Below are 13667 nucleotides of genomic sequence, written 5' to 3'. Positions count from 1 at the left end.
CTGGTGGCGTTGCGGGCTCGTCATGCAGTAAGAAAAATACGTCCGTTGAGCAGAGAGAATGTGTTATCATTCTAGCGACGACATGGACCGCAAATGGGTAAATCAGCTGATAAGACGATGGTAGACAACGAAAGCCTCGTACCTCCATCTGTCTGTGAAAACATCGTAATTAAAGTAAGCAGTAATTTCGTTATGAAAGAGAGATACGAAAGTGCATGGATTTCTCTAATCTGTTAATAACTAGGCTTTTACCACAGAGATACACATGTAGCTACTTTGTCTGTATCACTTTATAGTATTTTTTGAGAAACCATTTTTGCTTCTCCTGTAAAATTTAACAAAATGGCGTTACGAGTTTCCATTGCCTACAATGGATAAGCGACTTTGATAAAGGGCAGACTCTCGTGGGCTAGCAACTGCCTTGGAACGGAGATTGTAGGTTGCTCATGTGTTTCTGCCGCGGGCATTGACGGAAGTAACGGAAGGCGAAACAACGAGTAGGTGGCAAAGTGTTGGACGTTCAAGCCATACCACACAATTTACAGCTTTGAGGATTGCCCTCTCTATAAAGAAGAACAGGCGACGACCTCTGGCAGATGTAACGGCAGACCAGACAATTCTGATGTAAACAGAGCGCACGGTTGACCGTGCATTGTTGTACGTGGTACTCTGCAGAATACGACAGCTACGTGTTCTCTCATGCTGATCAAATGACAACGTTAGTTATGATTGCGATAGGCATGGGATTATCGAGGACGGATCATGGATTAACAGCAACAAGCGTAACTTCAGGTGTGCCCCAGGCCAGCGTCATAGGTCCGCTGCTTTTTACGATTTACATAAATGATCTGGTTGATGGTATTGACAGCGACATTAGACTGTTTGCCGATGATGCTGTATTCTACAGGAAAGTAGTATCACACGAAAGTTGTGAACAAATCAATGAGGATTTGCAGAAAATAAATGCATGGTGTAATGACTGGCATTATCTCTCAATATTAGTAAGTGCAACCTACTGTGTATAACAAGGCGAAAATCCCCATTGATGTACGAGTACAAAATAAATGCCCAGTCTTTGGAAGCGGTAACATCCGTCAAGTATCTGGGTGTGACTATTCGAAATGATCTCAAATGGAATGATCAGATTACACGAGTAACGGGCAAGGCGAACTCTAGATTGCGGTTTGTTGGTAGAATCCTGAAGCGATGCAGTCCTTAGTTCGTTCAGTCTTAGAGTATTGTTCGTCTGTATGGGACCCTTACCAGTTGGGTCTCATTCGAGAGATTAAAAAGGTCCAAATGAGAGTGGCAAGATTCGTGACTGGTACATTTAGCCATCCCGAGAGCGTTACAAATCTCATAGAAAATTTGAATTGGGACACACTTGCAGATAGACGACGCGCTAAACGGAAGGGGCTGCTCTCTAAACTCCGAAATCCGATCTTCGCCGAGGATCAAGAGCATATATTATTACCACCAACTTTCAAATCGCGTGATGATAGGGGAAATTAGAGCTCGTACCGAAGCGTTCAGACAGTCGTTTTTCCCTCGCGCGATCCCCGAGTGGAACAGAGGGACGGGGGGGAGGAGGGGGGGGGGGGGAATATGACTTTGGCGCGAATTGTGCCCTCCGCCACACACCGCTTGGTGGCTATCGGAGTATATATGTAGATCTAGATGTAGAAACGCGTCGCCTAATCGGATTAATAACGTTTTGTTACGTCGGGGCGATGGTCGTGTTCGTGTGCACCACCTTCCAGGCGGTCGGCACCATGGACACAGACCGGTGGCGATAGTGTTATAAACATTCATGTAGGCTTCTGTAGGGCGTGTGGTATTAATCGAAGGCACCTTGACAGGTGACGACTACGTGAACTTCAATGCGGACCACCTGCGTCAGTTCAAGCTTTATATCAGCCCTGACGGCAGTGATATCTTCCAGTGGGGTCAGAAACGTGATGCACTTCCCTTGAAGAGCGCTGTAGTGAACTCACACTGTTATCTTGATGAAGACTTCAACGAATCTAAAGTAATACTCTAGCCACAAATTTGACAGAAAATCGTAAGAAGTGCTGGTCTTATGTGAAATCAGTAAACAGATCGAAGCCGTCTGTTGAGACACTCTGTGACCTTTAGGGAACTGAATGACGCAGAGCGCTCCGAAGTACTAAATATATTTTTCAAAAACAGAGGAAGGTCACGTGTAGTTCTTCCTTAACATCAACGCACGAACAACAAAATGACAGATATCGAAGTAAGTTCACCATCGGGTAGAAAAGCAACTGGAACCCCTCAACAGAGGAAAGATCACTGGATCTGACCAGATATGAATGCGATTCTACATAGAGTATAGAGTATGCGAAAGAACTTGCTCCTCTTCTAATAGCAGTGTACAGTAGGTCTCTTCATCAGCGAAGTGTTCCTGATGATTGGAAAAAGGCGCAGGTCGTTCCCGTTTTCAAGAAAGGTCGTCGAACAGACACACAAAACTGTAAGTCTATATCTCTGACGTCAGTCTATTGCAGACTTTTACAACAGGTGCATTATAACATTTTCAGAGACCGAAAATCTCCTCTGAAGGATCCAATATTGGTTCAGAAAACAACGATCGTGTGAAATCCAGCTCGCTTTGTTGGTTCACGAGACCCAAAAAGCAGCAGATACGGGCGCCCAGGTAGATGCCATGATCCTTGACTTCTGAAAGCAGTTCGATACAGTTCCGCACTGCTGCCGAACGAACGAAATAGGAACGAATGGAATATAAGACCAGCTGTGTGGCTGGACTGAAGAGTTTCCAGCATACACAAGTCAGTCTCAAAGGAGAGAACTCATCAGACTGAAAAGTAACTTCTAGCGTGCCACTGGTGAGTGTTATAGCAGTATTACTAAACTCCATCCGAACAGACCCTGAAGGCCCAACGGCACCGACCGACCGCCGTGTCATCCTCAGCCCACAAGTGTCACTGGTTGCAGACATGGACGGGCACGTGATCACCACACCGCTCTCCCGACTGTTATCAGTTTTCGTGACCGGAGCTGCTACTTCCCAATCAAATAGCTCTTCAGTTGGCCTCACAATGGCTGAGTGCACCTCGCTTGCCTACAGCGCTTGGCGGACTGGGCGGTTACCCATCCAAGTACTAGCAAAGCCCGACATCGCTTAACTTCGGTGATCTGATGGGAATCCTGTTACCACAGCGAAAAGGCCGTTGGCTTATAGGAACATTTCTTTTCACAGTATCTATAAGTGATCTAGTAGACACATACTTTTATACAGGAAAGACGTGCCGCTAGAAAATTATAGCGAAAAGGAGGAAGACCTTATCTAGTAGACACATACTCTTATACAGGGAAGACATGCCGCTTGAAAATTATAGCGAAAAGGAGCAAGACCTGGTGCAGGGAGTGGCACTTTACCCTCAATATCAACAAATGTGCTGTAAAGTTTTGCTGTTACATAGACAGAAGGATCCTTTATTGTATGATCGCAGAATTGCAGAACAATCATTTCTATAAAATATCTAGAAATAATCATACGGTGCGATTCGAACGTAAAAGTAATCCCCAGAGTGAGATTTCTCAGCAAATGTAGTCCACCAATAAAGGAAGTAGCTTAAAAAACACTTATTCGACCCACACTTGGATACTGCTTGGAACTGTGCTACATAGGGCCGACATGTAGAGAAGATTCAAAGGAGAGCAGCACATGTTGTTACAGGTTCATTTGCTAAGCATGAAAGGTCACGGACAAGCTCAGCCAACTCTAGTGGCAGATGCTGCAAGAGAGGCGTTTTGCATCACGCTGTGGTCTACTGTTAAAGCTCCGAGAGCTTGCATTCCTCGAAGGACCAATCAGTCTGCTCCTCTTCCTACATATATCTCGCGAAAATGTCATGAAGATAATATTAGAGAGATTAGCCAACACACAGAGGCTTACCTACAACCGTTCTTCCTGTGAACTATACACGAGTGAAACGGAAAAAGGGGCAAATGACAATGGTACCTGACCGTGATACCCTCCTCCGCACACCGTAAAGTGGTTTGCGGAGTATGGTTGTAGATGTAGGGTAATCGTCGTCACAAGGCTAGAATCCGATACAGTCTTTTGAACAGCATGGCAGTGAACTCACATTGATGTCTTGGCCACCACGTTCGCCAGATCTGGACCCAATGAACACATATGGGACGCTGTTGGGTATCAGCTCCGTATCTACGAAACACCGGCTCGTAATTTACGGGAATCCGGTAAACTGTGCGCAGACTTCTGGTTAACAAGGACGTGTCGAAACCGTACCACGCAGAATCGATGCTGTATTGCGTTCTAAAGGTGTATGAGCCGTGGTAAAAATTGCTGTTTTGAAGAGCGCGCCGCAGCGCCCAGTGTGAAGCAGTCGCCCTCCGTTTCTGGCGGTGGCGCCGCTGTGGCAATCGCAGCTTTGGTGTCTCCTTCTGGTGGGAAAGCGGAAAGGTTGCCCGTTCACGTGCGTTTAAGGGGCGCTATGAGCTAGCCAGTGGTGGAACGTGTCCTACTGAAACGCATGCTGGACATCCTTGTGGCACACAACATCATCCGACCGGAGCAGTTTGGCTTCCAGGCGAAGCTATCGGCTGAGTTACAACTACTGTCTATCTGTCTATCCAAGACCATTTCAACAAGAAACGACATACTATTGGAGTCTTTCTCGATATAGAGAAGGCTTACGATAAAGTATGGCGACGCAACTTGATCGTCAAGCTCCGACGTACCACTCCCCTACCAGACTGCTATTTAAAACTTCTTGACAATTTTCTTCAGGATCGCAGATTATATGTTCGCATTGATGACAAGAATTCAACAACACGGCCTGTCCTTGAAGGACTTCCACAAGGATCGGTCATCTCTCCACTGCTGTTTAATTTATATATTAACGACCTCCCGACGGTGCCACATGTTACTGCCAGTTTCTATGCAGACGACACAGCGCTCCTGACTGCCGGCACCAGAATGGACCACCTCGTCACACGGATGCAGCGCCAACTAGATTTAGTGGACCACTGGACCCACATGAACAAAATAACGGTCAATGCAGAAAAAACCAAAGTTATTGTCTTCACACGTCGGAGACCCATCGTCAATGACCGCCTGCGGATATCAGACCAGCCACTCCCCTGGGCAACAACTGTAAAATACCTGGGAGTGCATGTAGACGCCAAACTGTTGTATAGTCATCACATTGTGGAGAAGAAGACGTCTGGCCTCAAAATGCTGGGAGCTCTCCTCCCCTTTCTGAAGAGCTCATACCTCAGCCAACGCACGAAACTCCAGTTGTACCATGCCACAGTCGAACCATCTATTTTGTATGGATCGACCTCTTGGGGTACTACGTGTGCCACTAACTACAAGAAGTTACAGGTTGTACAAAGCAGATGCTTACGATGGATCACAGGAGCCCAATGGTGGATCCGAAATCATGACAATCATCGAGCCTTAAGCGAATCTTACCTCTCAGACAAGGTCAAGGAGAAGGCACGAACCTTGTTTCGGAAGTTGGACATGATACGTGACAGTACACCACAACTCACCACAGTAGGTACGGTAGAACCCTTACGCAACCACAAATATAAAGTACCGAAGGCGATAGTATTTGAGCCTCCTTAAATGATATCCCTACGTAATTCTCCATAATTTAAGGACATATCGTCCTTTAGCACTTCTACACACATGTTTTCAAACACACACCAAAAGCAGCGAGTTAAAGGACCCTTCTGTGTGCCCAAACTAAAGCTGAAAGAAGAATAAATAAATAAAGAGAAAATTTTTACCCCTTCCATTCCCTACAGAAGTAAAAATCAACGAAGTTGATCAGACTTCAGCACCACCACAAAAAAATAAAAAATAAAAAATAAAAAAAATAAAATAAAAAATCGCCAGTGGAGCAGTCTGGGTCAGTCTCTCGTCCCCAGCTTGCTAGTCTGTCTCTCGTCCGCATCTGTTAGGCAGTTAGTGTCTGTCTGTCGTTGAGAGTGCTAGTATGTCTGTCATTCGGATCAACCTATAAAGCCGGCAAAATGAGAGTCTTTCCACTCCGCCAGTAAGAGAACTCAGCGAGTGGTCGCACGGTCGGGGCTTAGTTCCTGCATCTGAGTCTGAGCTTTACGCCGCCAGTCTGCTCGAATTTGCTCAGGCAATGGTCATTGGCGGTTGGATCGATCGGTTGGTCGGTTGCGCACTGAGACACAAGATGACTTGTCCGTCTTGAGCGTCGGCGCATGTGAGGTCGCCACGTGAGTCCAGAGGGCCGCGGCGTATAGCGAGGGGTAGTGACTTCGCGGTCGACGCGAGAGCAACAGAAGTCAACCCACGACATCAGTGTGGCCGGTGCTAGCTGCGACGCCGTGAGACGGGCGATCGGCGCGCTTTCCTGCGTCAGTTGAAGCGGCTGGCAGCGGACGGTTCGGGAGAGCGATTTCGAGGTGCTGCGCCAGGTCTTCTCGAGAAATCGCAGTTTATTAGAAGTTTAGTGATTGCTGATATGTTGTTTGATTTACTCTTGTTAAATTCTACTTGTTTTCTTGGTGAGGTCACTAGCCGTTTTGCTTTGGGGTCGTCCCACCATTCTTCTCCGTTTGCCCATCCGCAGGAAGGTGGTTGTTTATAAATTGGGTGGTCCGTTTTTCCTTTGTGGAGTAGGGGCGGGTTAGAGCAACCTGCGGTTCGGGTTGTTCGGTAATCTCCCTATCAATCTACTGTATGTTAGTAGCTGCCTCTGTCATGTTTGTCGCATTTGGTGTGTTAACAAATGTATTGCTTGGACTGTAACGGCCTAATACCTGAAATATGTTTTGATCTTTGGAAACTTTGATATTATTGCCTACGATCTTGAGAGGCGGTATCTGTGTACTGTAGAGCATCTTGACTATTGTTTGGCCAACCTTGTAGAATTTTGTATAAGACTGCATTTCATGGGCTTTTGTTTAAATGATCATTTTAGTATATACAGTTGCCACCCTTCCACCGCAAGACTTCTTTTTAGAAGTTAGAATCAAGTTGCACCTTCTGTGGCAAGGTTAATATTTTAATTGTTAGTGTTTTGTACCATTTCCAACCCTCCTATGGGGGGTGCATAGTTTGTGTGCTTGTGTAAATTGTTAAAATTCTTAGTTTAAAGTAATCTGGTGTGTTGCAGATTTGCACCAGTGTAGTCTTTCAGAGGCTGTTGTGAGCGGTCGTAACTACGGTCGCGTCCAAATGGGAGCGGCAAGGTTCTCTGCCCGAAAGCTCATACATTCAAAACTTACTTCTTTCTGCCTCTGAATAAATTGTACCTGTGATATTTAGAGGGTGCTTTCTGATTATAATTTTAAATCTGTTTCTTTTTTTAAATGCTTTTAGGCACTATTAAAGTGAATAAAATTCCCATTTGTTAAAAGAAATTTGGTTATGATTTCATCAGTTACTCCCTGGCAACTACTTCCACGCTTACATAGTGTGATTAAATGTGTTAACGTTCTTGATGAATCGCTAGTAAATAAAATAAATTCTTAAGAATATTCTTTGAAAATAAATCACGGTTCAGTGTATCTGTGCAGTCCTAAGGCATCAACTTCACACCGACCAGCGCAGCACTGCGAAATGGCATCAAGAAGGCGCTTAACCTGGCGCCAATGGCAAGAGCGGGGCAGCGTCACGCCTCCAGCAGGACAGAGTTCGGCGCCCCTGTCAACGCTGACTTAACCAGCCGCACTTCGCTGGTCGTCCCCAGTTCGGCGGTAGACTTCGAGAGCATCAAGTACTAATAGGAAGACGATACTTAGCCTGCATTGTGCGAGTAGTAAGAGGCACAAGAAGTACATCAAGCCACCTCTTAACGAGAAATTATGTTTCTATCTTTCTTTCTTTTTAATATTTTTTTTTTCGTAGTAGCCGACACAACAGGACTCACAAGCTGTTAAGCTGACGGTAATTTTGTTTTCAGTCATCATTGCATTTGATGTACAATAGATTGAGGCGCTTTGATAACACTGCGACGCAAGCGATGCCGTAAACTTCTCCAAGCCGTTCCTCGCTCTGCCTCTGAGCGGCTGTTCCGCTTATTGCCCCTGTCAGAGCTGACGTCGGAGAGTCGGAGAGTGCCCCGTGCCGGCTACGACCCCTCGTGGAGGTGACCCCGGCGCGCAAGCACATGTGGCGCGCAGCTTGGAGCCTTCCATTAATCAGCCGCGCCGCTGGGAGCGGGGCAGAGCAGAGCAGACAGCCGGGCCGCGCCAGCTCGATGCGCCCCCGCCGCTCCGCCCCCAGGCCGCCCCCGCCGCGCCGCCGCCTCCCGTTTACGTATTTAGGGCGGCTGTGACAGCCGACAGCCGCCCTCCATTCCGCGGCTGAGCCGGCCTGACACGCCGCCGCCGAAATCGGCGCGCAGACTTCTGCAGCATTCATCGCCCGCCGCCCGCATCTCTGATCTACGCCGCGCAGCCACACCACAGTGATCCACAATTTCTTGCAGAGGTTTCTCGATAACACGAGACGTGTTGGAAAAGTAAGAGCAGCCTGCACAAAAAAATGACAACACCAGGCACAAAATTATCAAAACTGATCACACTTGGCACTTTGAGTTACCCGCGATACCTGTATATACAAACTAGTCTTTTTTTTCTGTCTATCGATCGCTAGTTTTATTTCAAAATGACCGGTGCCGGGCCATATCCTTCACCTTCAAATCATATTTTGTACTTTCAAAGTAACCATTCTTAACGTAACTATCAGTTCCACTCTCGAATGCTGACAATAAAACTGGCAGTTGCTTTAATACTAGTTACTCGGTAGCTAAAGACATAATCTGTATCATCATCAGTATACCACCCTAGGGCAGGTCTTCACATGTCGCTTTCGAAGCACTCCTGGCATTTGCTACATATACATCTACATGGTTCTACATCTACATCTACATCCATACTCCGCAAGCCACCTGACGGTGTGTGGCGGAGGGTACCTTGAGTACCTCTATCGGTTCTCCCTTCTATTCCAGTCTCGTATTGTTCGTGGAAAGAAGGACTGTCGGTATGCCTCTGTGTGGGCTCTAATCTCTCTGATTTTATCCTCATGGTCTCTTCGCGAGATATACGTAAGAGGGAGCAATATACTGCTTGACTCCTCGGTGAAGGTATGTTCTCGAAACTTCAACTGAGCGTCTCTTCCCGCAGAGTCTTCCACTGGAGTTTATCTATCATCTCCGTAACAGTTTCGCGATTACTAAATGATCCTGTAACGAAGCGCGCTGCTCTCCGTTGGATCTTCTCTATCTCTTCTATCAACCCTATCAGGTACGGATCCCACACTGCTGAGCAGTATTCAAGCAGTGGGCGAACAAGCGTACTGTAACCTACTTCCTTTGTTTTCGGATTGCATTTCCTTAGCATTCTTCCAATGAATCTCAGTCTGGCATCTGCTTTACCGACGATCAACTTTATATGATCATTCCATTTTAAATCACTCCTAATGCCTACTCCCAGGTAATTTAATGGAATTAACTGCTTCCAGTTGCTGATCTGCTGTATTCTAGCTAAATGATATGGGATCTTTCTTTCTGTGTATTCGCAGCACATTACACTTGTCTACATTGAAATTCAATTGCTATTCCCTACACCATGCGTCAATTCGCTGCAGATCCTCCTGCATTTCAGTACAATTTTCCATTGTTACAAGCTCTCGATATACCACAGCATTATCCGCAAAAAGCCTCAGTGAACTTCCGATGTCATCAACAAGGTCATTTATGTATATTGTGAATAGCAACGGACCTACGACACTCCCCTGCGGCACACCTGAAATCACTCTTACTTCAGAAGACTTCTCTCCATTGAGAATGGCATGCTGCGTTCTGTTATCTAGGAACTCTTCAATCTAATCACACAGTTGGTGTGATAGTCCATATGCTCTTACTTTGTTCATTAAACGACTGTGGGGAACTGTATCGAACGCCTTGCGGAAGTCCAGAAACACGGCATTACCTGGGATCCTGTGTCTATGGCCTACTGAGTCTCGTGGACGAATAGCGCGAGCTGGGTTTTACACGATCGTCTTTTTGGGAACCCATGCTGATTCCTACAGAGTAGATTTCTAGTTTCCAGAAAAGTCATTATACTCTAACATAATACGTGTTCCAAAATTCTGCAACTGGTTACTCTGCAATTCACACTTAAGTGCCTAGCAGTGGGTTCATCCAACCATTTTCATACTACTTCTCGACCATTCCACTCTCGAATGGCGCGTGGGAAAAATCTTTCCGTTCGACCTCTGATTTCTCTTATTTTATTATGATGATAATTTTTCCCTACGTAGGTGGGTGTCAACAAAATATTTACGCATTCTGAAGAAAAAGTGGAATATTGAAATATCGTAAATAGACTCGCCGCAAAGAAAACCGCCTTTGTTTCAGTGACTGACACCCCAACTCTAATCCCTATTGCGCGACAGCACGAAACGAGCTGCCCTTCTTTGCACTTTTTTCAATGTCCTCCGTCAATCCTATCTGGTAAGGATCCCATACCGCGCAGCAATATTCCAGCAGAGGACGGACAAGTGTAAAATAGGCTGTCTCTTTAGTAGATTTGTCGCATCTTCTAAGTGTCCTGCCAACAAAGCGCAGTCATTGTTTCGCCTTCCCCACAACATTATCTATGTGGTCTTTCCAATTTAAGTTACTCGTAATTGTAATTCCTAGGTATTTAGTCGAATTGACAGCCCTTAGATTTGTGCGGTATATCGTATACCCAAAATTTATCGGATTTCTTTTAGTGCCCATGTGGATGACCTCGCACTTTTCTTTGTTTAGTGCCAATTACCACTTTTCGCACCATACAGAAATTCTCTATCGGTCATTTTGTAATTGGAATTGATCGTCTGATGATTTTACTAGACGGTAAATTACAGTGTCATCTGCAAACAATCTAAGGGGGCTGCTCAGATTACACCGAGATCATTTATGTAAATCAGGAGCAGCAGAGGGCCTATGACACTACCTTGCGGAACGCCAGGTATCACTTCTGTTCTACTCGATGAATTACCGTCTATCACTACGAACTGTGACCTCTCTGAGAGGAAATCACGAATTCAGTAACACAGTTGAGACGATACTCTATATGCACGCAATTTGATTAATAATCGCTTGTGAGGAACGGTATCAAAAGCCTTCTAGAAATCTAGGAATATGGAATCGATCTGAGATCCGTTGTCGACAGCACTCGTTACTTCGTGGGAATAGAGAGCTAGCTGTGTTGCACAAGAACAATATCTTCTGAATCCGTGTTGGTTATGTATCAATAAGTCATTTTCTTCAAGGTGGTTCATAATGTTCGAGTACAGTGTATGCTCCAAAATCCTACTGCAAATTGAGGTCAGTGATATGGGTCTGTAATTCAGTGGGTCACTCCTATTTCCCTTCTTGAATATTGGTGTGACCTGTGCTACTTTCTAGTCTTTTCTCATAATTGTCTCGTATCCTTGTACAATCCACCATCTCGTATCTTCTGCATCCTCTTCTTCTTCTTCTTCTTCCATTCACCGTTCCTTCCATGCTATCCATCATTAAACAATTTCTTCTCATCCAGTGTCTAAGGCAATTGTGTTTTCTCTTCCTGATTACCATTAAAATTTCTCTCACTTCGCCAGCTCTTCTCAACACCACCTCATTTCTCATAATCTGTAGATGGTCGACATTGCAGAAGCCGATCATTTTGAAATATGAACATCGATAGTCAGACAGAAAGTAAGCCTATTTGTGACACAAAATTGATCACATCCAGCAGACATTACGTTAGTACAGTCGAAAACTCTCACGAGACATCACAATAATATTACGCAACACTGTGTCTAGTGTTGATAATGGCTTCATTCGGTGAGGATCTGCCAGTCAAAAGACTTCTTCTTCTTGTTCATTTTCGTCTTCTTCTTAGTGTTAATCCGTCTAGTACGGGGCACACTGTACTCAGGGTGTGTCAAATCTATTTTAGTTTAACTTCGTGGCCACATGCCCTTCCTGTCGCCACGGTCGTCAGTAAGATGCAGGAAAGTAGTGTGCGCACTCTGACTAGCTTCGTCTTGTGTGTTACCGTATTTTAATCGTTCGTGTGTCATGTTTTCTGAGGCCAAATTTGGGGTCCTTCCCAGTACACTCTAAGACAAAAAAAAAAGACACATCACGAAGGAATTATCAGAATGCAAGGGACACAGGTAGATGTGACGTACATGTACGGACAAACAGATGATCACAATTTCAGAGCCGGCCGGTGTGGCCGAGCGGTTCTAGTCGCTTCAGTCTGGAACCGCGCGACCGCTACGGTCGCAGGTCCGAATCCTGCCTCGGGCATTGGTGTGTAATGTCCTTATGTTAGTTAGGTTTACGTAGTTCTACGTTCTATGGGACTGATGACCTCATATGTTAAGTCCCATAGTGCTCAGAGCCATTTGAACCATTTGATTTGAACAACTTCAGAAAAATTTGCATGATTTATTCATGAGAAAGGCATCGACAAATGTGCAACTGATCCACCTGGGCCTGTATGCAAGCTACTGTTCGGCTTGGCATTGACTGAGAGAGTTGTTGGATGTCTGGAGGGACATCGTGCCAAATTCTGTCCAATTGATGCATTAGATCGTGAAAATCCCGAGCTGGTTGGAGGCCCCTGCCCATAATGCTCCAAAGGTTCTCAATTTCGGAATGATCCGGCGACCTTACTGGAAAAGGTAGGGTTTGGCAAGCACGAACAGTAGCATAGTAACTCTTGCAGTGTGCGGGTGGACATTATCATCCTCAAACGTAAGCCCTGGATGGCTTGCCATGAACAGCAACAAAACAGGTCGTAGAATATTGTCGACGTACCGCTCTTTTGTAAAGCTGCTGCAGATGACAGCAAAAGGGGTCCTGTTATGCAAAGAAATGACACACCAGGCTATCACTCCTGGTTGTCAGCCTGTATGATGGGCAACATTTTGGTATCTCACTACCGTCTGGAGTGTCTCCAAACATAACTTCGCTGGTCATCGGGGCTCGATTCGAAGCAGGACTAACAGGACTAATTACTGAAGACAAATTCTACTCCAGTCCACGAGATTCCAGACGAAGACAATGCAGACAGCAGTGGGATTTTCCAACTTGACTTTCTTCCGCCATGTGGCCCGACAAGGACGAGTGGTGATCTGATGTCCCATTTCCCATCATATTAGGATCACTTTGGTTGTCGTCCGCGGCACGTCGACGATGTTCTACGCGCCGTTTGCAAGCCATCCTGGACATATTTCAGCACGACAATGTCCGCCCACACACGGGGAGAGTTTCTACTGCTTGTCTTCTTGCGAAACAATACCTCGTCCAGCAAGGTCACCAGATCTCTTCTCAGGTGAGAATGTTTGGAGCAATATGGGCAGGACCCCCCCCCCCCAACCACCTCGGGATTTTGACAATCTAAGGTGCAAATTGGACATAATTTGGTACAGGAGGATATCCAACAACACTGTCAGTGAAAGCCAAACCGAATAACTGCTTGCATAATGGTCAGAGGAGGACCAACGTGTTATAGACTTGCTCAATTTGTAATGTTCTTTTCCTTGAATAAACTGTGATCATTTGCTCGTCTGAACATGTACATCATATCTATTTATTTACGTACTATTCGAATAATTCCTTCACGAT

This window comes from Schistocerca americana, chromosome 3 (assembly GCF_021461395.2).
Source record: "Schistocerca americana isolate TAMUIC-IGC-003095 chromosome 3, iqSchAmer2.1, whole genome shotgun sequence".
In the NCBI taxonomy this organism is placed as follows: domain Eukaryota; kingdom Metazoa; phylum Arthropoda; class Insecta; order Orthoptera; family Acrididae; genus Schistocerca; species Schistocerca americana.
This window is presented reverse-complemented; position numbering follows the sequence as displayed.